Genomic DNA, 26,165 nt, shown 5'->3' with positions numbered 1-26,165 from the left:
AGGATGATGGCTGAGGACACTAGGCTGGAAGTATTGCTTCCCAAGTCTCTTGGGTTAATGGTCCTAAACAATGACAGGAAGAAATATCCTTTACATAACAACAAAACATTTGTACTAGTACTTTTCAAAAACCAAAACATCAAAACAAACCAAAAGAAAACCAAACTGGAAGACAATCTCTATCAATTGGGAAATGGCTGAAAAATTATAACATATGAATGTAGTGCAATATTTCTGTGCTGTTAGAAATGTCAAATATGGTGCAGCTAGATGACCCAGTGGAGAGAGAACCAGCCCTGGAGTCAGGAGGACCTGAGTTCAACTCCAATCTCAGAAACTTAGTAACTGTGTGACCTTGGGCAAATCACTTAACCCTGATTGTCTCCCCCCACCAAAAAAAAAAAAAAAAGAAATGTCAAATATGAAGAATACATAGACAGCTGGCAAGCTACATATGAACTCATGCAAAAGGAAGTGACAATATGCACAATGACCACAATAATATCAAAGCAAGCAACACCAGACAACATTAGAACTCATAACGGGTCAGCTAGGTGGCACAGTGGATAGAGCACCAGCCCTGGATTCAGGAAGACCTGAATTCAAATCTGGCCTCAGACACTTGACACTTACTAGCTGTGTGACCCTGGGCAAGTCACTTAACCCCAGTTGCCCCCCCCAAACCCTCATATCAGTGTAATGACCAATCCTGATTCCAGATGCCTCATGAAACTATTGTTCTTTTCTCAGTAGATAAGAGAGGGTTCACAGGTGTGGAGTGAGGCATATGCTGTCACAAATGACCAATGTGTGGGTTTGTTTTTCTGACAAGGGAGATTTCTATGAGGAGGGGGAAGGTAGTATGGGAAAACTGTTGCAAGAAAGTGAAGAGTGAGCTCAGAAATCCTATGCATGCCTTAGTTTCTTCTTTGGCTTGAAGAGACACAAAATGGAGAATTGAAGAACATGAAAGTCTCAAATTTGTTAGTTAAGGAAAACTAAAGGACTTTAATGTTTTAGCTAAAATAACTAGGTCATTAATTTAAACCATTAACTGTTGTTCATAAGACTAATTGCCTACTTGCCAATTGATTTGAAGATGCTAGAATATTCTAAGATATCAATCCAAAAAGCATTTTTTCAATCTTAATAGTATTTTTTTTCCAGTTACATGTAAAGATAGTTTTCAATATTTGCTTTTATAAGATTTTGAGTTCCAAATTCTTCTCCCTCCCCCCTCCCCAAGACAGAAAGCAATCTGATATAGTATGTACAATCACATTAAACATATTTCTGCATTAGTCATGTTGTGAAAGAAGAATCAGAACAAAAGGGAAAAACTGAAAAAAGAGGGAAAAAACCCCAAAGTAGAAATAGTATGATTCAATCTGCATTCAGATTTCACAGTTCTTTTTTCTGGATGTGGAGAGCACCAAAAAAGCATTTATTAAGCACTTACTACACACTGGGCATTGAGCTTGGTGATAGGAATACCAAGACAAAACCAGAATTTTCTTTGCCCTCAAGGACCTTATGCTCTGATGAGGGGAACAGCGTATGCATAATATTAGTACATACAAACTACAGATAGAGCAGACAGAAGGTAATTAGAGAGAGGAAAGCCCTAGAAGCTCTCCCAAACCCTTTCATCCCTCCTCAAACCTCCCATGATTTCCCTTCCTTCCACCCTCTCAGTTGAGAAACTTGCCTCATTCATATTCCATTGAAAAATTGAGGCCATTCATCAAGAACTCCCTTTTCTTCCTTCCTCCTTATCTCTCACTTTACTCAGATGCCTTCCACTGCATTATCTTCCTTTGTCCCTATCTCACCTGAAGAGATGGCCCTTCTTGCTAAAGCAAACTCCTTGGTATACTCCCTTATTCTCATCCCATCCTATCTTGGCTATCATCTCTGTTCTCTCACTAATCTTCATTCTCTGCCTATCTACTGGCTGTTTCCTTACTGCCTGCAAACACATCCATCAAAGAAAAAGGAAAAGGGTCTCTTTGTACAAAAATATTTCTAGCAGCTCTTTTTTTGTGGTGGCTAAGAATTGGAAATCAAAGGAATGCCCATCAATTAGGGAGTGGCTAAACAAGCTGCGGTATATGATGGTGATGGAATATTATTGTTATAAGAAATAACAAGCAGGATGATTTCAGAAAAACCTGGAAAGATTTACATGAACTGATGGAGAATGAAGTGAACAGAACCAGAGAACGTTGTGCACAGTAATGCAATATTGTTCAATGAAGAAGTGTGAATGACTTAGCTAATTCTCAGAAATACAATGATCCAAGACAATCCCAAAGGACTAATAATGAAGCATACTATCCACCTCCAGAGAAAAAACTGATATTGATTGAACATAGATTGAAATATATTATTTTTCACTTTCATCTTTTTTATCTGATTCTTCATATGTGGAAATGTTTTACATAATTTTAGATGTATTATCTATATCTAATTGCTTGTCACTTTAGGGAGGGGAGAAGGGAGGGGAGAGGAATAGAATTTGGAACTCAAAACTTTAAATAGAAAAGTTTATTATTTTTTTTAAAGAATGAGAATTGGGCATGGAAAGGTAATGGCTTCATAAGACACCAAAAAAGAAGAAACTCAAAAGAATGGTGAAAAAAAAAAAGAAAAAGAAAGAAATGATGAGCAGGATGACTGCAGAACCTGGGAAGAATTATGTGAACTGATACAAAGTGAAGTGAGCAGAACTAGGAGAATATTGTACAGCACTGTTAACAGCAATATATTGTACGACAATTAACTGTGAAAGACTTATCTACTCTGATCAATAAAATGACTGAAGACAATTCTAAAGGACCACAAAAAATGCTATCTTCCTCCAGAGAGAAAACTGATGAATCCATACTTTAAAAAAATCTCTTTAGTTTTATTGTTTTATTTTGTTTCTGTTGTCTTTTGCAACATGGCTAATAAGGAAATATGTTTTGCATGACTTTACATATATAATCAAAGTGAAGTTGCATGCTTTCTCAAGGAGGGGTGTGCAAAGGAGGGAAAATGATTGTTAAATTATTTTTACATATAATTAGGAAATATTTAATGAAATAAATTTTTAAATTTTTAAATTTTTAAATTTAAACATGCCCATGTCTCTCCCATCTTCAAAAATCCTTTACTTGATCTAACCATCCGTACTAACTATTATCATATCTCTCTCCTTTTTTTGACTAAACATTTTGGAGAGGCCTTCTATCTGTCTTCACTTCTTTTCCTCTCACTCTTTTCTTTTTTTTTTTAGGCAATGGGGGTTAAGTGACTTGCCCAGGGTCACACAGCTAGTATGTGTCAAGTGTCTGAGGCTGGATTTGAACTCAGGTACTCCTGAATCCAGGGCTGGTGCTTTAACCACTGCGCCATCTAGCTGCCCCCCTCTCACTCTTTTCTTAATTTTCTGTAGTCTGGCTTTTGGTCTTATCATTCAACTGAAACTGCTCTCTCCAAGGTTTCCAATGATCTTTTATTTGCCAAATCCAATGGCCTTTTCTCACTCCTCATCCTTCTTGTCTCCTCTGCAGCCTTTCACACTGTCAGTCACACTCTCCTTGATGCTCTTTTTTTTGTGAGACCTGTCTCCTATTTCTCCTCCAACCTGTCTGACCACTTCTCAGTCTCCTTTGTGGGATCTTCATCCACTTCATGCCTGCTAACCATGGATGTCCCCTAAGGGTCTGTCCTGGGCTCTCTTCTCCCTCTATTTTGCTTGGTGATCTCATCAGTTACCACGGATTCAAAAATGATCTCTAGGCTAGTGATTCTCAGATCTACTTTATCCAGCCCTCACCTCTCTTCTGACCTATAGTCTTGCAAATCCAACTGCCTATTAGACATCTCAAACTAAATGTCCTGTAAACATCTTAGACTCCATATGTCCAAAACTGAACTCTTTATCTTTACCTCCAAACCATCCTCTCTCCTTAACTTCCCTATTATTATCAAGAATACCAATATTGGGGCAGCTAGGTGGCACAGTGGATAGAGCACCAGCCCTGGATTCAGGAGGACCTGAGTTCAAATCCGTCCTCAGGCACTTAACACTTAGTTGCTGTGTGACCCTGGGCAAGTCACCTAAGCCCAATTGCCTCACCAAAAAAATAAATAAATACCAATATCCTTCCGGTTACCCCAGCTCAAAACTTAGGTATCACCCTGGTTGCTTCTCTCTCTCTCCCTCTCTCTCTTTCTCTCTCTCTCTCATCCCCCATATCCAACCTCTTGCTAGAATCTGTCAATGATTTTACCTTTTTAACATCTCTCATATATTCACCCTTTTCTTCTCTTGATGCTATCACAATCCTGTTGTAGACTATCATCACCTGAACTATCGAAAAGTCTGCTGGTTGGTCTCTCTGCCACAAGTCTCTCCCAATTCTAGTCTATCCTTAGCTGTCAAATTAATTTTCCTAAAACACAGGCCTGACCAAGTCATGCCCCAATTCGATCAAATCCATTGGCTCCCTATTGCCTCCAGGATCAAATATAAAATTGTATGGGCGCAGCTAGATGGTATAGTGGACAGAGCACTGGCCCTGGAGTCAGGAGGACCTGAGTTCAAATCCAGCCTCAGACACTTAACACTTACTGGCTGTGTGACCCTGGGCAAGTCACTTAACTCCCATTGCCTCACACACACAAAAAAAGAAAATTGTATGAACGGCATCCAAAGCCCTTCATTGCCTATCTCCTCCATCTTTCCAGTCTTCTAACACTTGACAATGGAGAAGTTTTCAATACCGTGGATAAGTTCACTTACCTTAGGAATATCCTTTCCAGGGATATCCCCGCATACTTCACAATCCAGTGACCTTGACTCCCTCACTATACCTCAAACACGGCACCTGAAGAGTCCGTTTCCTGGCTCTGGGCTGTCCCCCGTGCCTGGAACTCTATCCCAAATCATTTTGCCTTCCCGACTTCTCTAGCTTTCTTCAAGTCTCACCTTCTACAAGAAGTCTTTCCAGACCTCCTTAGTCTTATTATTTTCCCTCTGAGATGATCTCCAATTTGTCCTGCACACATTTTGTGTGTGCATAGTTGTTTGCATGTTGTCTCCACCATTAGAATTCAGCTCTTGGAAGGCAGGGACCGCTTTTTGACTGTCTTTGTCTCCCAGGGCCTTAGTTCAGTGGCTGGCACTTAAAAAATGCTCATCAACTTGATATGAACAGCTAGAGGGAGGGGTGGCCCAAAAGGCCTCCAACTTGAGTTGAATCTTTTTGGGGGGGGGCGGGGACAGGGCAATGAGGGATAAGTGACTTCCCCAGGGTCACACAGCTAGTAAGTGTCAAGTGTCTGAGGTCAGATTTGAACTCAGGTCCTCCAGAATCCAGACCATTCTGGATATGGAGGGGGGCAGCAGGTACAAAGGCATGGAGACCCTAAATGGGTAATAATAGAGAGCCACTAGAGTTTGTGGAATCAGGGGTAAAGGGATGGGAATGGAATGAGTGCCATCTTCAGACCTTAAGGAAAATCACTTTGGCTTGTGTATCCAGTATGGATTGGAATGGCGAGAGAATTGAGATAGGAAGTTCAATTAGAAAGCTATTGAAGGAGGGGCAGCTAGGTGGCGCAGTGGATAGAGCCCTGGCCCTGGATTCAGGAGAACCTGAGTTCAAATCCAACCTCAGACACTTGATACTTAACTAGCTGTGTGACCCTGGGCAAGTCACTTAACTCCAATTGCCTCACCAAAAACAAAAACAAAAACAAAAAAGAAAGCTATTGCAGGGACAGCTAGGTGGCACAGTGGATAAAGCACTGGCCCTGGGTTCAGGAGGACCAGAGTTCAAATCTGGCCTCAGACACTTGACACCTACTAGCTGTGTGACCCTGGGCAAGTCATTTAACCCCCATTGCCCACTCCCAAAAAGAACTTAGTGCAGTACTTAGCACATCATAGGTACTTTATAAATGCGATAAATTCCCTCCCTCCCTCCCTCCTAGCTGGGTTCTCTCTTCTGGACGCCTACCAATTGTCAATTTCCATCTAAAACCACTTAACCCAGAACTGAACATAATACTCAGATGAGGTCTGATGAAGGCAGAGTACAATGGGACTGTCACCTCCCTGTCCCTGCAGGCTGTGCTCCTCCTAATGCAGCTCCAAATTACATTCGCTTTCTTAGCTCCTGCATCACGCTGCTGACTCATATTGAGACTGTGGCCAAGTAAAACCCCCCAATCTTTTTATTGGGAACTTTCTGAGCTGGGAAGAGTATAGCCTACAGAGGAAGAAAGGAGAGGGGTGAGGGTCAGGACCACAGGGACCTCAGTTACCTTACTATCACGAGTAAACCTGGAAGGATTTGTGAAGGTGAAGAAAGGGTAAATCTCAGGGGGGGGGATGGAATCAAAAGCAATGAGAGAGACAGAGAGACAAAGACAGACAGAGACAGAGACAGAGACACTGATGAAGAAAGGCTGGGAGGCTCCAGCCAATCATTAGAGACCAGCTCCCTTTTTGCCCCTCCCCATTGCACCATGTCAAAAGAAGTTTGTTCAAGGGAGTTCCCTTGATCATCCTAATGAGGTTACAGGGAGGTGAATCTTTGTTTAGAACTTTGATTTCATCTCTCTGAGGAAGGAGGGTGTAGACATGCTGATGGAAATTTGAGACACATTCATATATGTCATCAAGAATGACAATTGAGTGGGGGTAGGGGGTGGGATTGGGGATCAATTGGTTGGCTAGGAACATTATGGGTCAGGGCCATTCTATTTCTGTTGGGCTTATAGAATGGACTTCAGCTCAAACTGTGCCCCTTTCCACATTTTTACCTTTTCTGTGACTGTGGAGAGGCTTTTTATGATTGCAGGCTTGGGGAGGGGGAAGGAAAGGGAAAGGTGGCACGTAGGTATTGGCATGGTCTCTTAGGGCAGTCCTGGGGTATTGAGAGTTCTCAGACATTGAGTTCCTGTACTCTCAAGGGCCCAAACCTAGCCCTGGGCATGCTACGGCAGAGGCAAATGTCAGGCTTACCTTCTCTCAACCATGTCACCCTAAGAAAGCAGAACTATGAAGCCAAGTAGTAGGAACATCTTTTTATTCTTTTTTTTTTTTTTAATGTATGAGGTATTTTATTTTTTCCGTTACATGTAAAGATAGTTCTCAACTTTTGTTTATACAAGCTTTACAATTTCAGATTTTTCTCCCTCCCTCCCCTCCCTCCCCCCTCCCCTAGACAGCAGGTAATCTGATATAGGTTATATCTATATATCTCTATACATATACATATAGATATAGATATATACACACACATATATATACACATAATAACATTAATCCTATTTCTGCATTAATCCTGTTACAAGAGAAGAAATCAGAGCAGTGATGCAAAACCTCAAAATAGAAAAAAAAAAACAACAGCAGCCAAAACAAAAGAAATAATATGGTTCAATCAGCATCTATACTCCACAGTGAAAGAAGGAATTCTTGAGCAGTGCCTAGCTTGGGCTGGCCTCTCTAGCATCCCCAAGTTACCAGTCCTTGAACCAGACTTCCAGAGAGAGAAAGGGAGATTTCCTGGACTCCTTACAATCTGGCCTCTGACCTGCTCTCTCCAAAGTTACCAGTAATCTCTTTTTTTTGTTTTGTTTTGTTAGTGAGGCAATTGGGGTTAAGTGACTTGCCCAGGGTCATACAGCTAGTAAGTGTTAAGTGTCTGAGGTCGGATTTGAACTCAGGTACTCCTGACTCCAGGGCTGGCACTCTATCCACTGTGCCACCTAGCTGCCCCTCTCTTCTCTCTCCTGGTTCTTCTCCTACCTATCTGACTGCTCCTTTTAGTCTCCTTTGCTCAATCCTCCTCCAGATCATGGCTTCTATCTGTCGGTGTCCTTCAGAGTTCTGTCCTGGGCTCTCTTTGCTTTTTTTCTCTAGACTACCTCATTTGGTGAGATCTCATCAGCTCCCATGGATTTCATTACCCTCTCTATGCTGATATTTCTCAAATCTACCTATCACCCCAATGTCTCTGATAACATCAAATCTCGAATATCCAATTGCCTTTGAGACATCTCAAACCGGATGTCTAGTAGACATTTTAAATGCAATATGTCCAAAATGGAACTCATTATCTCCCCTCCCCTCCCCCCCACCAAGCCTACCCTGTTTCTAACTTTCCTATTATGGTAGAGGGTAACCCCATCCTCCCAGGCCCTCAGGCTCACAACCCATGAGTCATCCTAGATTCTTCACTATCTCTCACCCTCCATATCCAGTTGTTGCCAAGGCCTGCTGATTTCTCCTTTGCAATAAATCTTGAATATGCCCCCTTCTCTCCTCTAACCCAGCCACCACTCTGGTGCAGGCCTTTACCCCCTCATACCTGGATTATTGGAATAGTCTGCCTGCCTCAAGTCTCTTCTCACAACAACCTATTCTCTACTCAGCCATTAAAATGATTTTCCTAAAATACAGGTCTGATCATATCATCTCCCTCACTTCCAATTAATAAACTCCAGTGACTTCCTATTGCCTTCAGGAGCAAATACAAAATGTTCCGTCTGGCATTCAAAACACCTAGCCAGTCTTCTTATACCTTTCCAGTCTTCTTATACCTTACTCCCCTATACATATTCTTTGATGCTATGACACTGGCCTCCTGCCTGTTCCGTGAACAAGATATTCTATTTCTCTACTCAAGGCATTCTTTCTGACTGTCCCTCATGCTTGGAACAATCTAACCACTAACTTCCTTGGTTTCCTTTAAGTCCCAACTAAAATCCTACCTTCTTGATACCATAGGTAAATTAGGAGAGGAAGGAATAGTTTACCTCTCAGATTTATGGAAAGGAGAACAGTTTATGACCAAAAAAGAGACAGAGAATATTATGAAATGCAAAATGGATGATTTTGACTACATTAAATTAAAAAGGTTTTGCACAAACAGAAGAAATGCATCCAAAATTAGAAGGGAAGCAGAAAGCTGGTGGAAAAAATTTTTACAGCCAGTATTTCTGATAAAGGCCTCATTTCTAAAATGTATCAGGAACTAAATCAAATTTATAAGAATCCAAGTCATTCCCCAATTGAGAAATGGTCAAAGGATATGAACAGGCAGTTTTCTCCTTTTTTAATTTTTTATTATTTTTTTAACAGGCAGTTTTCTGATGAAGAAATAAAAGCTATCTTTTGCCATATGAAAAAATACTCTAAATCATTGATTAGAGAAATGCAAATTAAAACAACTCTGAGCTACCACCTGACACCTATCAGATTGGCTAATATGACAAAAAAGGAAAATAATAAATGTTGGAGAAGTTGTGGAAAAATTGGAACACTAATGCATTGTCAGTGGAGCTGTGAACTGATCCAACCATTCTGGAGAGCAATTTGGAACTATGCCTAAAGGGTTATAAAGCTGCGCATATCCTTTGACCCAATAATACCACTATTGGGTCTTTTTCCCAAAGAGATCATTAAAAAAGGAAAAAGGCCCACATGTACAAAAATATTTATAGCTGCTCTTTTTGTGATGGCAAGGAATTGGAAATTGAGGGAATGCCCATCAATTGGAGAATGGCTGAACAAGTTATGTTATATGAATGTAATAGAATACTATTGTGCTGTAAGAAACAATGAGCAGGGGGCAGCTAGGTGGCACAGTGGATAAAGCACCGGCCCTGGATAAAGGAGGACCTGAGTTCAAATCCAGCCTCAGACACTTGACACTTACTATCTGTGTGACCCTGGGCAAGTCACTTAACCCTCGTTGCCCTGCCAAAAAAAATAAAAGAAATGAAGAGCCGGTGGATTTCAGAGAAACCTGGAAGCACTTACATTAATTGATGCTGAGTGAGATAAGCAGAACCAGGAGAACATTGTACACAGTATCAACAACATTGTGTGTTGATCAGCTGTGATAGACTTAACTCTTCTCAGCAATACAATGGTCCAATATAGTTCCAAAGGACTCTTGATAGAAAATGCTCTCCAAATCCAGAAAAAAAAAAAAAGAACTGTGGCATCTAGATACATATTGAACCATACTGTTTCTAATTTTTTTGTTTTTGTTTTTTGTTTTTCTCTTTTGCTCTAATTCTTTCATAGCATGACTAATGTAGAAATATCTTTAATGTGATTGTACATATATAACCTATATCAGATTGTTTGCTGTCTTGGGGAGGGGGGAGGGAGGGAGAAAAATTGGAAACTAGAAATCTTATAAAAACAAATGTTAAAAACTATCCCTACATGTAACTAGAAAATAATAAAATACTTTTTTTTAAACTTTTTTTTGAGGGGCAATGGGGGTTAAGTGACTTGCCCAGGGTCACACAGCTGGTAAGTGTCAAGTGTCTGAGACTGGATTTGAACTCAGGTACTCCTGAATCCAGGGCCGGTACTCTATCCACTGTGCCACCTAGCCGCCCCCATAAAATACTTTTATGATTAAAAAAATAAAATCCCACCTTCTACAGGAAACCTTTTCCAACCCCTCCTAATTTCTGGTGTGTTCCTTCTTTTAATTATTTCCAATTTATCCAACGTATAGCTTGCTTTGTATGTATTTGTTTACATGTTGCCCCCCCCCCCATAGATTGTAAGCTCCTTGAGAGCAGAGACTGTCTTTTCCTCTTTTTGTATCCCCAGAGCTTAGCACAGTACCTGGTATATAGTAGGTGCTTAATAAAAGTTAATTGATTGATTGATTGCCAGGCACTATGGGTAATAAAAAAAAAAGTCCCTGCCCTCAAGGAGCCTCACAATCTAATGGGTGAGACAACATTCAAACAACTATGTTCAATAAAGATATATACAAGATAAATTTGAGATAATCCCAGAGGGAAGACATTAAGATTAAGGAAGGCCAGGGGAAGCTAGGTGGCGCAGTGGATAAAGCATCAGCCCTGGATTCAGGAGGACCTGAGTTCAAATCCGACCTCAGACACTTGACACTTACTAGCTGTGTGACCCTGGGCAAGTCATTTGGATTTGCTTTATTGTGTCTTGGTTTCTCATAAAGTCACTGGCTTCCATTTGTTCAATCTTCATTCTTAGGCAATTATTTTCATCAGAGAGCTTTTGTACCTCCTTTTCCATTTGGCCAATTTGACTTTTCAAGCTGTTGACATTTTTCTCATGCATCTCCCTCATTTCTCTTTCCATTTTTTCTCTATCTCTCTAACTTTATCTTCAAAGTCCTATTTGAGCACCTCTATGGCCTGAGACCAATTCATATTTTTCTTGGAAGCTTTAGATATAGGGGCCCTGATGTTGACATCTTCCTCTGAGGGTGCCCCTCGGTCTTCCTTGTTACTGCAGAAACTTTCTATGGTCCTCACCTTTCTCTGTCTGCTCATCTTGCCTTTCTTTTACTTGACTTTTAGCTCCTTAAAGTGGGGCACTGTTTAGAGACTGCAGTATCCCAAGCTTAAGAAGTCCCAGGTGGTATGATTTAAGGAGAATCAGGTTCTTCACTTGACCGGACTGATCCCTGGTCCTTAGATGACCCCAGACCAACTTGCTAATCAACCGGCTTTGTGTGTTGTGGTTGTTAGCTCTGAGGAGCCTGTGCCCCTTCCCGACCTGGGCCACTGCTACTCAAGCCTACCTCCTGGTTCTCAGCAGGGGTGAAAAATCCAAGTTCTGTCTTAGCACCAGCATAGACCCCTGTAGTCTCCCCCCTGCCCAGGGCTCAGCCCTCTCACCAGACTGTGAACTTAGTTCCAGATGACACTGGCACTTCAGCTGATTCAGAGATTCTGGAGCTCTCCTTCTCTGGTGAGGCCTTCCTGGGACTGGATCTGTGTCAGGGTGACTGTGGGATTGGGCTTGACTCCTGTATTAGCACAGCAGCTCCCTCCTTCTGACCTTCTAAGCTGTTCTTGGTTAGAAGATGATTTCAGCACATTCTTCTGTGAGTTTTGCTGCTCTGGGCATTTTCCGATGGAGTTATTTGGATATTTTTTGGAGCAATTGTGTCATGAGTTCGGGAGCTCACTGCTTTTCCTCCATCATCTTGGCTCCCTAAATTTTTTTAAAAATAAAAGTAATTTATTATTTTCCAGTTACATATAAGGATAGTTTTCAACATTTGTTTTCATAGGATTTTTACTTCCAATTTTTTTCTCCCATCCTCCTTCCCTCCCTCCTCCCCAAGACAGAAAGCAATCTGATATAGGTTATATATGTACAATCACATTAAACATATTTCTTTTTTGTTTGGGTTTTCTTTTGGGGGCAATGAGAGTTAAATGACTTGCCCAGAGTCACACAGGTAGTAAGTGTCAAGTGTCTGAGGCCGGATTTGAACTCGGGTCCTCCTGAATCCAGGGCCGGTGCCTTAGCCACTGCGCCATCTAGCTGCCCCTTACATTAAACATATTTCTGCATTAGTCATATGGTGAAAGAAGAATCAGAGCACAAGGGAAAAACCTCAAAAAATAAGGGAAAAAAAGACAGCCCAAAAGTAGAAATAGTATGGTCCAATCTGCATTCATAATCTACAGTTCTTTTTTCTGGATGTTGAGAACATTTTCCATCATGAGTTCTTTGAAATTGTTTTGGATCATTGCACTGCTGAGAAGAGTCAAGTGTATCCCCATTGTTTATCACAAAATGTTGCTGTTACTGTGTACAATGTTCTCCTGGTTCTTCTCCTCTCAGTCAGCATCAGTTCATGTAAGTCCTTCCAGGTTTCTCTGAACTCCTCCTGCTCATCGTTTCTTATAGCACAATAGTATTCCATTACATTCATATACCACAACTTGTTTAGCCATTCCCCAATTGATGGGCATTCCCTCAATTTCCAATTCTTTGTCACCACAAAGAAAGCTGCTATGATCTTTTTGAGCATAGTTCCAAATTGCTCTCCAGAATGGTTGGATCAGTTCACAGCTCCACCAACAATGCATTAGTGTTCCAAATTTCCAACTTCTCCAACATTTATTACTTTCCTTTTTTGTCATATTAGCCAATCTGATGGGTGTGAGGTGATAACTTAGAGTTGTTTTAATTTTCATTTCCATTTCTCTAATCAATAATGATTTAGAATATTTTTTCATATGGCAAAAGATAGCTTTGATTTCTTCATCAGAAACTACCTGTTCATATCCTTTGACCATTTCTCAATTGGGGAATTGTACTTTATTTCTGATGGAGTTAAACACTGCCTTCTTAGAGACAGAGATGGATTGACCTGTGACAATTGGGGGAGGGGTTCTTTTTCTTAGTCACTGCTGGCAAGATTTTTATCAGAGTCCTCCTTAATAGGCTGATCCTTCACCTGGAAGATGGTCATCTACTTGAGAGCCAGTGTGACTTCAAAAAGGGCCATGGAACAGTCAACATGGTGTTTGCTGCCTGACAACGCCAGGAGAAATGCCAGGAGCAGAACAGAGGTCTGTACACAATATTCATGGATCTGACCAAAGCCTCTAATACTATCATGAGGGATTATGGAAAATTATGTCAAAATTTGGTTGCCTGGAAGAGTTCAGTAGTATCATATGTCAGTTTCATGATGGCATGCATGCATGCATGCATGCATGGATTTTGGATAATGGACAATTCTCTCATGCTTTCCCAGTCATCAATGGGGTGAAGCAGGGTGGTGTGCTTGCTCCCATGCTTTTTAGTATGATGTTTTCAGCGATGTTGTCGGACACCTTCAATGAGGATGAATGAGGCATCAAGGTCAGCTACCACACTAATGCTAAGTTATTTAATTTGAAAAAGCTGGGGCAGCTAGATGGCGCAGTGGATAGAGCACCGGCCCTGGATTCAGGAGTATCTGAGTTCAAATCTGGCCTCAGACACTTAACACTTACTAGCTGTGTGACCCTGGGCAAGTCACTTAACCCCAATTGCCTTACTAAAAAAAAAAGAAAGAAAGAAAAAGCTACAAACCAAGACTAAAGTGGAGGGAGAGTTGGTGCATGATTTTTTGTTCACAGATGATTGTACACTCAATGCAGCCTCTGAAGCTGAGATGCAACAAAATATGGATTAATTCTTTGCTGCTTGTGCTCATTTTGACTTAACAATTAGCACCAAGAAAACACAGGTTATTCACCAGCCAAGCACCACAACAACCATATGTGGAACCATTGGTTACAGCAAATGGAGAAATTTTTAATACTGTAAATAAGTTCACTTACCTTGACAGTATACTGTCCAGGGATATCCACATAGATGATGAGGTCAATGAACATATTGCCAGGACTAGCTCAGTGTTTGAGAGGCTCTGAAGCAAAGTATGGGAGAAAAGAGGTGTTAGGCTGCTTATCAGACTGTAGGTCTATAGAGCCATTGTGCTGACCTCATTTTTGTATGCCTGTGAAACCTGGACAGTATACCAGCCTCATGTCAGGAAACTGAACAACTTCCTTTTGAATTGTCTTAGGAAGATTCTGAAGATCACAGAATGAGAGAACAGCCAAATACATTCAGGAATTGCATAGTTTGCTTATAATAGCGGCTATGTAGACCATAATTGCTGGACATAGTCCAGTTTCTTCCTCTCGCCTTCCAAAAATGTCCTGGTTTAACTTAACTTTTTTTTTCTACTCAGTCTGCTGGCATGGTCAGAATCCATCCACCTAGGGCCTAGCATAATTACTGGAAGTCTCAGAACCACAAGATGTGGTATGGTAACCTTTCCATAACATTTTCAGGTGTCATCACGCACACATTACTAAATTTGGCCTTGATCCAGACACATGGTGGTAAAAAAGTGTTACTGATTTCATAACTGCTTCAACTCTGTATTGCATATGGGTATAAGTATCCTCCAAAGGGGAGAATGTAATATGCTGTATGTATCAAGTTTAAATTTGTTCCATATGAGTTATATTTTGAAGAACTCTCACTGTTTAATTTGATCATTGACAATGCTATACTAAAGATTAGTGGAAATCCAGCAGTTCAACAGCTAAAGAAGCAAAAGTATCCATAGACAACCAGAAACCAGAATCCAGAGACAACCAGAATCCAGGATCCGGACCAGAATCCAGTCTTCTTGATGACATCTCAACACTCAAAGAAGGCAAGATTTCAAAGATTTTAAATGAACATTTTTGTTTTTTCCTTCTGTTATTATATACACCATCTGTAATATGTATTTTCTGCAGAGGCCCTCTCTCTGTAGACATTGTCAAAGCATGGGTCCATGAGGGACTACCCCCTGGACAAAATTTTCCTTTCTCCCTTTCCTATATTGTTATTAACATATTGTTTGTTAGCATAGGGTATGATATTCTGTTATTTTTTATTGTTTCATCAAGGAAACACACCGTGTTTCTTGATGAAACAAAGGGGGGAATGTGATAAAATAATGGAATTTGGCAGACGCCCAGGGGTCCCACCTGATCGATTTAGTATTTTTTTGAGAAACTAACTAAGTACCTACTTGGGAATGATTAGATATAGGCCACACCTGGCCTGCCCTGAGTGATGTATACTGCTGAGGTCAACAGGGAGACCACTCTCAGCCATGCAACTTGAAGGACCTCCCTTTTGGGTGATGGAGAGAAAAGGTAGAAAAGAGAACGCTGAGGCTGGGAGCTCTCTTTCCTGTTGGTGAGCTGCTGAGAGCAGACTGGAGAGGGGATGCACAGCTGACTCCCATAGAAACTACGGACCCCAGGTGGTGAGTTAATTGAAACAAGGTCAGCTCTTCGAATTAGCTGAGCTGGAAGCAAGTTTGGGGATTGAATCAGTCTTTGCTAGAGCCAGGGAACTTAGCCATTTTTCTCTTCCCCTATTCCCTTGTCCCTGGCTTTATTAATTTCACCTTTGTTATATATTTTACTCCCATTAATAAAACCTGATTTGTTTGTGGAAAAGAGGCTGTTAATCTCCTTCTTACTAGCCTGGGAGAAATAACTAAAAAAGGCAGGTAGGAAAAGAGGAAACTTTGGACTTGGGGCCCCTCATTATTTTCTGAACCTCAATATTACAGCGAACCTCCCAATTAACTCTCCCCATATTAAATTTGGCCCCTACACCTGGAAAGGATAAGGTACCAGATACTAAGATCCTTTCTTGAGCTAAACTCCCAAGCATTCAAACTCTATTGCAGATATTGCAACTCTGATGGGCTGGCCAAATGTATGATTGCCTAAAAGACTATTTTATGGAGAACTTAGGATGGTCAGAAGAAGTGATACAAGGACACTCTCAGGGTATCTCTAAAGAACTTTGAAATTGATTGTGTGACTTGGGAGATGTTGGCACAGGACTGGTCAACATTGCATGCCTACATCAAAGAAAGTAATGTCATTTTGGTCCTCTTTGAGAACAAAGGACAACAACCAACTACGGGCCAGGTACTGTGCTAAATGCTGGAAAGGGAGAGAGTAAAGGAAGGAGAGAGAAATGTTTCAGGCCATTTGGGGCCCTGTCACCCTTGGACTTTTAGACCAAAGTGAAGCAAAGAGTCAGGAGGAGAGGAAGAAGTGGGGGAAGGGGACACAAATTTCTTACTTTCTATCCCTGGCTCCCTCCCCCCAACCATAATGATAATTTGTAGGAGAAACCTATGGTGAGGGAAATTCCTAGACCTCCACTTGTTGGTTACCTTCTTCTGCCTTTCTGTTTCATTTTCTGAGATAAGATCAGAGACTGGAATTCATGAGATCAGATCTTTCATACCTTGGAGGGTTATCTCTTGGGAAATCCCAAATAATTGCATTCTTGAGTTCCTGAGGAGTTCCAGCCTATAGTAGGCTCCAAGCCAAGGCCAACTGGAGTAAGATTTCTTCAACAGCTTATGCCTAGGAAAAGGAAGAGAGTTGCTATGGGGTGGAGGGAGGGGTAGGGTGGGGTGGGGGAAGGACCTGAAGCTGGAAGACTAGAATCCTATCCTACAAGGACTGGAGTGCAGGGAGTTGGGAAAGATGGACCTTTTCGAGCTTCCCCCAAATCACCACCAGTTGCTTAGACAGTTGATGGGAAGTGGTGGTTTAGTATCCACCCAAATGTCTTTCCTTTCCCAGGAGATAAATTGGGTTTTCTGTTTCTGTATCTGGTCATGTGCTCCTAGGGGGCTTTTTGTATCTTAAATACAAAATAAGTTAAATAAAGGTTATCTCACACGCCATAGTCATAATGCATTGTATGGTCCCTGTAAGGGAGTTGATGATCCTGTTACCCAAATTTTGAGTAAATTAGACATGAGCCACACCTTTTATTCAGGAGACTTCACCAAAGTTCCAGGGTAGGGGACTAGAATGAGCCAATGAAAGAAGCTGAGCCTTTGGGCTCAATTGGTAGAGTCAAACCTGGTCTCTGAGAGCCCAGAGTGCTCAGCCAGGCCCTGGCCATACATGGTACCTGCTCCAGCATCTTCTTAGTTAACGAGTGTTTTTTTTATTATTATGTGTTTATCACGCTCTACTGTGCTGAGCAAGGTGGGGTCCTGCAGCCAAGGAAGTCACATTCCATTTAGGAATGACTATTGACATAGAAGGCATATTTAGTACACGGTAAATGGAAGGTAAGCTCAGAGGGGAGGCAATAGCTGTGGGAGAGGGTGGGAGGAACTTGTGCTTCTTGCACAAGGTAAGATTTGAACTGAGTCTTGAAGAAAGCCAAGAAAGCCAATTGGTGGAGGTAAGGAGAGAGAGGACGACAATAATAGGGCCTGGCCAGTAAAAATCCCCGGAATGGGAGGTGGCGTGTCCTGTTTAAGAATATCCGGGGGCAGCTAGGTGGCGCAGTGGATAGAGCACTGGCCCTGGAGTCAGGAGTACCTGAGTTCAAATCCAGCCTCAGACACTTAACACTTACTAGCTGTGTGACCCTGGGCAAGTCACTTAACCCCAATTGCCTCACTTAAAAAAAAAAAAAGAATATCCGGAGGGGAGTAAGTGGTAAGAATACTGGAAAGGTAGGAGGGGCCAGGCTTGGAAAGGGCTTTAAATGCCAAAGAATTTTATACTTGATTCTGGAGGTAATAGGGAGGTATTGCAGTTTATTAAATTGGGAATTGGGGATGGTGTTTGACATGGCCAGACCTACCCTTTAGGAAAATCACTTTGGCTTCTAAGTGGAGGATACATTGGAATGGGGAAAGACTTGAAGCAGGCAGAGGGAGGTGAGCCAGGAGGCTACCACCTGTCTCAGCAGTGAGCTGATAAATGGCTATAGTATCATGGTGGCCGAAGAGAAGGGGATGTATAGGAGAGATGATATGAAGGTAGAAATGACAAGACAGCAAAATATGGAGGAATATAGGGGATGGCATCAAGGTTGTAAGCCCAGCTGACAAGGAGGACGGTGGTGCCCTGACTGTAATAGGAAAGTTGGGTAAAGGAGAAAGGTTTAGGGTTTTGGGCGGGGAGGGGGAAGATAATGAGTTTGGGATGTCCAAAAGGCAGCTGATGACATGGGAATGGAGCTCAGCAGAGATGTATAGATGTGGAACGAACTTAAGAGAGTTGATAATTGAGCCCATAGGGGCCGATGAGATCACCAAGAGAGAGGGAATAGAGGGCAAAGAGAAAAAAAGCTCAGGAGGTGAAAAGTAGTTAGATTAGAGGAGTTCTCAAGTTCTTTTCATCCTAGATTCTAGGATTCAGCAAAGACAGTGCCTTCCTGCATGAAGCTTATAGTTTACCAATGAGGGGAAGCACAAATGGAAATGATGAGATGACACAATTTCACATGATAAGTGAAGACGGGGTAAAGTGATTTCTGAGGGCTAAGGGATGTGGTTGTTGTCTAGGGAGTGTTAAGGAAGGACCAAAAAACGGAGGTGGGGGGCAGCTAGATGGTGCAGTGGATAAAACACCGGCCCTAGATTCAGGAGGACCTGAATTCAAATCCAGCCTCAGACACTTGACACTTACTAGCTGTGTGACCCTGGGCAAGTCACTTAACTCCAATTGACTCACCAAAAAAAAAAAAAAAAGGAAGGACCAATAAACAGAGACAGACAAAAAGAAAAGCAAAGGACAGAACACTGTCATAGGAAGTGGGCAAAGGAGGCTTCATAAGAAGTGCTAGGATGCAGATATCTGGGGACTCATGTTGACTCTAGCTGTGCTTTAGGGTAAGCGATTTCCTTTCCCTGACTGTTTACTTGTCTGTAAAATGGGCACAATAATTCTTGCCTCGCCATTATGAGATGTCACAGGTGTGACAGACCTTTCTTATTATATGGTACTATTCCCAGGGTTATACCAGGTCATATTTGAGGTCCCTTTCAGCTACACACTGTGATCCGAGCTTCTTAGACACTTGTTGGCTTGGATTGCCAGAGTGCAGTGGAGACAGCACGCTGGTTGGGCCTTGGGTGGCAGACAGAATCTGTAGGAGTGGAAGGAAGCATTCCTGCCCTAGCAATCCGTTGGAACAAAGGCGCTGTATTGACAGCTAAGGGGAGCCACCCGAAGCATGGGATTTCTCAGCCTTGTGTGATGATGGAGGAGAGCCAGAGTGGACTTGGAGCTTGTAAAGTCCTGTCCCTAAGTCTTGCCATCACCTGTTCATCCAAGGCCCTTGGGAACTAGCTCAGTTCCTGCCCGGTTCCTGTTAGCCCAGGGGCCCCTAAAGAATCCCTCCCCAGTCTCTAGCTGTGTCCAGGCAGTTAAAAGCCTTCTTAATGCCCTGATGATTTAGGAAAGGGAGAAGGAGGCTGGCCCTCGCATCCTTCCCCTTGCTATAGTCCTGGAACCATCAGTGGTAGCGAAATTGGATATCCCTGGGTGGGGCCATCACATCTCCCCTAGAATAACACTCATACCTCCTCAGTCCCTGGCACTGGGGGATGGGGTATGACATTTCTGGGTGTTCTTTAGGTGAAAACGTTAAGCTAGAAAGCCATACTAATACCTGTAACCCCTTCCTCCCCCTACCCTGAGGAGAAGCCACAGGTCAGGGGAGAGTTAGCCCAGGCCTACTAGAGAAGCAGCCTGGAATCACAGGATTTAGAATTGAAAGGGAATCTAAGGAATCAACCAGTCCTGGGATTCTTAGCTTGGGGCCTATGAAAAACATTTTTTAATAACCATATTTCAACATAATTGGTTTCCTTTGTAATCCTATGTGTAAATTCTTATAAGAGGTCCATATACTTCACTAGATGCCCGCAAAAGAGATCACTTCTTTCTCTCCCCATCATCTTCTCCACCTCCTTGTCTCTCTCTTCCCCTCCTCCCTCTTCCTCCCTCTGTCTTCTTTTCCCTGTCTCTCCCCCACCTGCTCTTTCCTTTTATGCCATTTAGTCTGGCCCCTTCATTGTTCAGATGAGGTATCTGAGTATCAGAAAAGAGAAGGCACTTCACTCAAGTGAGTCATAGAAGCGCTGGGACTGTGATCTTTTGACTCCAAGGCATATGCCCTCTTGAGGGGGGGCAGGGCGGGTCAATGAGGGTTAAGTGATTTGTCCAGGGTCACACAGCTGGTAAGTGTCACATGTCTGAGGCCAGATTTTAACTCAGGTCCTCCTAAATCCAGGGCTGGTGCTTTCTCCACTGCGCCACCTAGCTCCCACCTAGCTGCCCCCTTGTGCTACCTTTAACTATTTCCCAAGTCCTGTGGCCCTTCCTAGGCTCTGCCAGTTGGATGCTCAGGTGACTATCCTCAGTGACACAGCCTCTCGATATGGCAGGGCCTCCTCTTCGGCCACTGACCTTCTTTCTCTCCAGCTGACTCCTTCCTCTCCTGTCCTTCTTCCCTTCCCCATCCACTCCCAGGACCTGACTCAAACTGACTGTCTGTGGTCTGCTGAGGAAATGTGCAAGGGGCTTTCAGGCCTGTCTACCCTGCCCCCTTCCCAGTTCTCTGCTGAAGCTAGAAGGAAAACAGGCCCAGCCTGGCCCTGCGTGCCTGGGGCTCTTGCCATGTTCTGAGAGACCAGCTTGTCTGGGCTTGATGGAGCCTGGGGCTCTTGCAGCTGCATACCCAGCCACCTGGCCCTGCAGGTTTCACCAGCTTAGGACCCAGAGCACTGGCTCCCTCCCCCACAGAGCAGCCATGAAGGAGCTGGAGCTTGGAACTGGGAGGCCCTTAGGTACTTCGAACATGAAAGCCTCCACCCTGTCCCTCCCCTTGCCCTGTCTCTGCCTCTCTCTTAAGAGCTTAGGACTTCAAAAATAGAAGGAATCTTAGAAATTACCTAATGCGGGGGCAGCTAGGTGGCGCAGTGGATAGAGCACCGGCCCTGGATTCAGGAGGACCTGAGTTCAAATCCGGCCTCAGACACTTGACACTTACTAGCTGTGTGACCCTGGGAAAGTCACTTAACCCTCATTGTCCTGCAAAAAAAGAAAAAGAAATTACCTAATGCAACCACCTTATTTCATGGACAAGGAAACCAAGGCTCAGAGAGAATAAAGCACCTCTCTCAGGCTCATACTAACAGCAAACATCAGAGCTGGTTTCCACTGGGCTCCAGATCAAGTCCTCCTTCCACCGTCCCATGCTGCCCATCACCTCTGGCCCTGCCCTGTCTCTGGCCCTGTTCCTGTCTGTCCCCCTGTTCCTGTGCCCCTTATCCTATCACAGGATCAAAGGATTATCATATCTTAAAGTTGGAAAGATCTTAGGGATCATCTGTTTCCTCCCCCTGCAAAATGAGTGGGCTGAACTAGACAGTGTCCAAGCCCTCTTCCAGTTCTTAATTCTATGCTCTAGTTTAGCCCCCATAATTTAGAAATGGGAGAACCGAGCTCACAGGCAAGCAAGCAAGCAAGCAAGCAAGCAAGCCTTAGCACTACACTGTTCTCCCTCTCCTCTTGTCCCTGGCCCTGACCCTTCCCTCTCCTTCTCTGGCCTCCTACTTTGTGGAGATTATCATAGCTCTCTCCTCCTCCCCTACTCCACATCCTTATGTCATGGGGCCCAGAGTACCCCAGAAGTTCTCTGGGGCACATCAAGGAATCTTCTTGAGAAACTAAACCAGAGGACAGATATGCCTAGAGAGATAAGTGGAACCAGATCGGACTGAGCTAGCTTTGGGACCTCCACCCTTCATTCTGGTCTCCCTTACCCTCTGGGGAGATAAGTTGGATGTGGCTGCTGCCTTTGTGTCTTGAAGAGAGATCCGTAGCCACCCCTCACCCAATTCTTCCAGTCACTACCAGTGGGGAATGGTCCTCCCTCACTAAAGGAACTTTCCACAGTCAAATGGTCAATCCCCCCCCCCATCAGTCCCCTATAAAAGTACCTGCCAGTCTCCTGCTCAGAGCCACGTGCTTTGTTCCATACCTCTCTCCCCATGAGAAGTCCAAGGATTTCTTTCATGGTTTCTCCTTCCCCTTCCCCTCCCTTCCCTTGCCCCTAAATAAACTACCATCTTATTCTAACTGCTTTTGTGTGCAAGAGGGTGTAATTCCCTTTTTTTTTTTAGTGAGGCAATTGGGGTTAAGTGACCTGCCCAGGGTCACACAGCTAGTAAATGTTAAGTGTCTGAGGCCGGATTTTAACTCAGGTACTCCTGACTCCAGGGCTGGCGCTCTATCCACTGTGCCACCTAGCTACCCCAGGGTATAATTCTTTAAAGAGGAATTCCTAAGAACCCCTACCCCTAACCCAAACTCTTACCCCATTTTCCCCCATAACACTCATATGCTCACTACATTGTCCTGCATTTTTCTCTTCCTTTCCTCCAGTCTTTGAGAAAGAAAGAGTTGGCTCTTTTCTTACCAAGACCAACCCCTTGTCTTCATGCCCTTCATCCCAATCTCCTCCTATCTTCCACTGAGCTTGAGCTTTGGACCATTTTCTCTCTGTCTGCTCTGTTCTTGTCTTTTTCCTTCCCATCTCCCCTCTCACCTGCCCCCCACCTCCTCTCTCCTTTCCCTCTCTCCCTCCAGTTCTCTCCATCTCTCTCCCTTTCTCTTTCCCTCTCTTCTCCCTCTTCATCTCTTCCTTTCCCTCCATCTCTTTCCTTTTCTCCTTCTCTTTTCCCTCTCTTCTCCCTCTTCATTTTTCTGTCTCTCTATCCTCTTTCTCTTTCCCTCTCTTCTCCTTCTTCATCTCTCCCTCTCTCTCCCCTATTCCCTTCTCATTTTCTCAATGACTACCACATACAAATAGGTCCAGATCTCCTTATCCCTAAAAAAAAAATACCTTTTCACCTGGCCCAGATACCCTCCTCAATCAATCATACTTTATGCCTTCTTTTCATAGCCAAACTAGTAGAAAAGTTTTCTACACTTATTACCCCTATTTTCTCACATCCCACTTCTCAAATCTTTGCTATCTGCTTTATGTTTCCATCAATTGACTGCAACTCCTCTTGGAAAAGGTTCCCAGTGATCTCTTAACTGCTAAACTTGATGGCTGTTTTATAGGCCTCATGCTAGGGGATCTCTCTAGTCCTGTCCTCCCTTGGCTTCCCTGGTACAACTCTCTCCTGGTTCTCCTCCTACGTATCTGTCTGTTCCTTTTTGGTCTCCTTTGTTGCATCATCCAGCAAGCCCCACCCCTTACATGTGGGTGTAACCCAAGGCCCTGCTTTGGGGTCTCATTTATTTTCTGCTCCCATGGGCTCAATTATCTTCTTAAACAGATGATTCCCAAATTTATATAAAACCTCTCATCTCTCTCCTAAATATCCAAACCCACATTACCAATTACCTTGGCTTCTCCAAATCAATTCTTCCAAAATAGAACTGTTGTCTTCCTTCCCACATCCCCAAGCTGGACCTCTTTTCCTAATTAGCTTTCCTACTTCTGCTGAGGGTTCCATCATCAATCCAGTTGCTTAGATCTAGAACCTTGAAGTCATCCTTGGCTATTCCTTCCCCATCCCACTCTGTATACAATCCATTGCTAAATCTTTTCTCTAGTCCCATGGCCATCAGTTCTAATTCTCTTCAGGTTATTCATTCTTTCTCCTTCACAGGTACTTCATAGAACCTCTAGCTTACTTCAGGGACCAACTAGGGGGAAGCCCTCCTTGGCACCAATATTATCATCTATTTATTTATCTGTGTATATATTGTATTATATAAGACTGTTCCACATGGAATGCAATCTGCTTAAGTGCAGGGTCTATTTGTCTATTTCAATTTTGGTTTTGTGTAATCTTTGGTCCAAAATGGAAGCACTGAGTTTTCTTTTTTTTTTTGGCAGGGCAATGAGAGTTAAGTGACTTGCCCAGGGTCAAGTGTCTGAGGCCGGATTTGAACTCAGGTACTCCCGAATCCAGGGTCGGTGCTTTATCCACTACACCATCTAGCTGCCCCAAGCACTAAGTTTTCAAAGACTAAATTCAATCTAGGTGGCTTGCCACACAAATCTTTTCTGGCCCTTTATGATGTCAGAATTTGTCTCATTTTGTCCTTACACAGGGGAATTTCCATGGGATTATCAAAATTTGGCTTAAATCTAGGTCTCAACAATGAAAGGAAATAGTCCTCACCTCCTATACAAGTATTTGAATTATCATGGAAGACAGGATTGCCTTTTTAAAAGAAAACAACACTTTTTTTATTTGTATTTTTTTTTCAGTTGTTGACCTTTTTTTTCTTTCTCCTATCTCTTCTCATTGGGAAAAAAATAAATATAAAACCTTTATAACCAATAAGCATAATCAAGCAAAATAAATTCCTATATTGGCTATGTCTAAAAATGTATGTCTCATTATGCATCTTCAGTACATTCCTTCTCTATCAGGAGGTTGTTAGCATGTTTCTTCATATATCCTCTGGAGTCATGATTGATCGTTGTATTGATCAGAGCTCTTGAGTCTTTCACAATTGTTCACTTTTATGATGTTGATATAATTGCTCTCCTGGTTCTGCTCACTTCACTCTGTATCAGTTGATACAAGTCTTCCAAGGTTTCTCTGAAATGATCTCTTTCTTCATTTCTTATAGCCCAAGAACATTCCATTACATTCATATACCATACTTTGTTCAGCCATGCCCCAGTTGATGAGTAATCTTTGGGTTTCCTGTTCTTTGGATGTACAAAAAGAGCTGCTATAAATTTTTTATACATATGGGACCTTTTCCTCTTTCTGTTATGTCTTTGGATCTAGTAGTGATATTGCTGGCTCAGAGGACATACAGTTTATTAACTTTTAGGGTGTAGTTCCTAATTGCTTTCCAGAATTGATAGACCAATTCACAGCTCCACCAATAATGTATTATTCTGACTTTTTCTCTCATAACCCATCCAGCATTTCTCATTTTCCTTTGGGGGGGGGTAAATGTTGTCAATGTGATGCATGTGAGTTGGAACCTCAGAGTTTTTAAATGTGCATTTGTCCAATTATTAATGATTCGGTTCATTTAAAAAATATGGCTATAGATAAAGACAGTTTTTTAAAAAAATAACCCAACAAAAAAATGCTCAGAACCTGAGCCCACAACATTCAAACCATTTTCCCTTTTCTCTCTGGTGAGTCTTTTTATCCCAGGGATTTTTACAATTTTCCAACAGCTCACATAGTACCTAACATGTAAGTGCTAAACAGATGTTTGTTGAATTAATTTTCCTTCTGTCTCTGTTCTCAGGTTCTCTCCCTGTCCCTGTCATAGTATTGGAAAGGGATGGGGTGTTTATAAGACATACCTGGGGCGGCTAGGTGGCGCAGTGGATAGAGCACCAGCCCTGGAGTCAGAAGGACCTGAGTTCAAATCCGCCCTCAGACACTTAACACTTACTAGCTGTGTGACCCTGGGCAAGTCACTTAATCCCAATTGCCTCACTAAAAAAAAAAAAAAAAGACATACCTGATTGGTTTCCTAAGGACTGACTAACTGAGCTGTCAGCTGTCAGGGGCCAAACTCTAATGTAGAAGGGGAAAGGGTAATCCTTAGTGTCTTCAATACTTTTCCCCTTCTTTATTATTTTCATATCTTCAATACCTTCACCCTCCATCACTATTTTCCACTTGGACCATAATTTATCTTTTTTCTTTCTTTCTTTTTTTTTTTTTTGCAGGGCAATGAGGGTTAAGTGACTTGCCCAGGGTCACACAGCTAGTAAGTGTCAAGTGTCTGAGACTGGATTTGAACTCAGGTCCTCCTGAATCCAAGGCTAGTGCTTTATCCACTTTGCCACCTAGCTGCCCCCCATAATTTAAATAGATTAGAGAGCAGCAAGGACCCAGTTACATGCCTTCCCTCAAGCAAAGATTTTGGAGCCCCTTCAAAGTTATATACTTACACATTTGCAAAAAATACATCATAAGTATCATCATAGACATTAGTATCCAATC

This window comes from Dromiciops gliroides, chromosome 1 (genome assembly GCF_019393635.1).
Source record: "Dromiciops gliroides isolate mDroGli1 chromosome 1, mDroGli1.pri, whole genome shotgun sequence".
NCBI classification, from domain to species: Eukaryota; Metazoa; Chordata; class Mammalia; order Microbiotheria; family Microbiotheriidae; genus Dromiciops; species Dromiciops gliroides.
Note: the sequence above shows the minus strand (reverse complement) of the source record.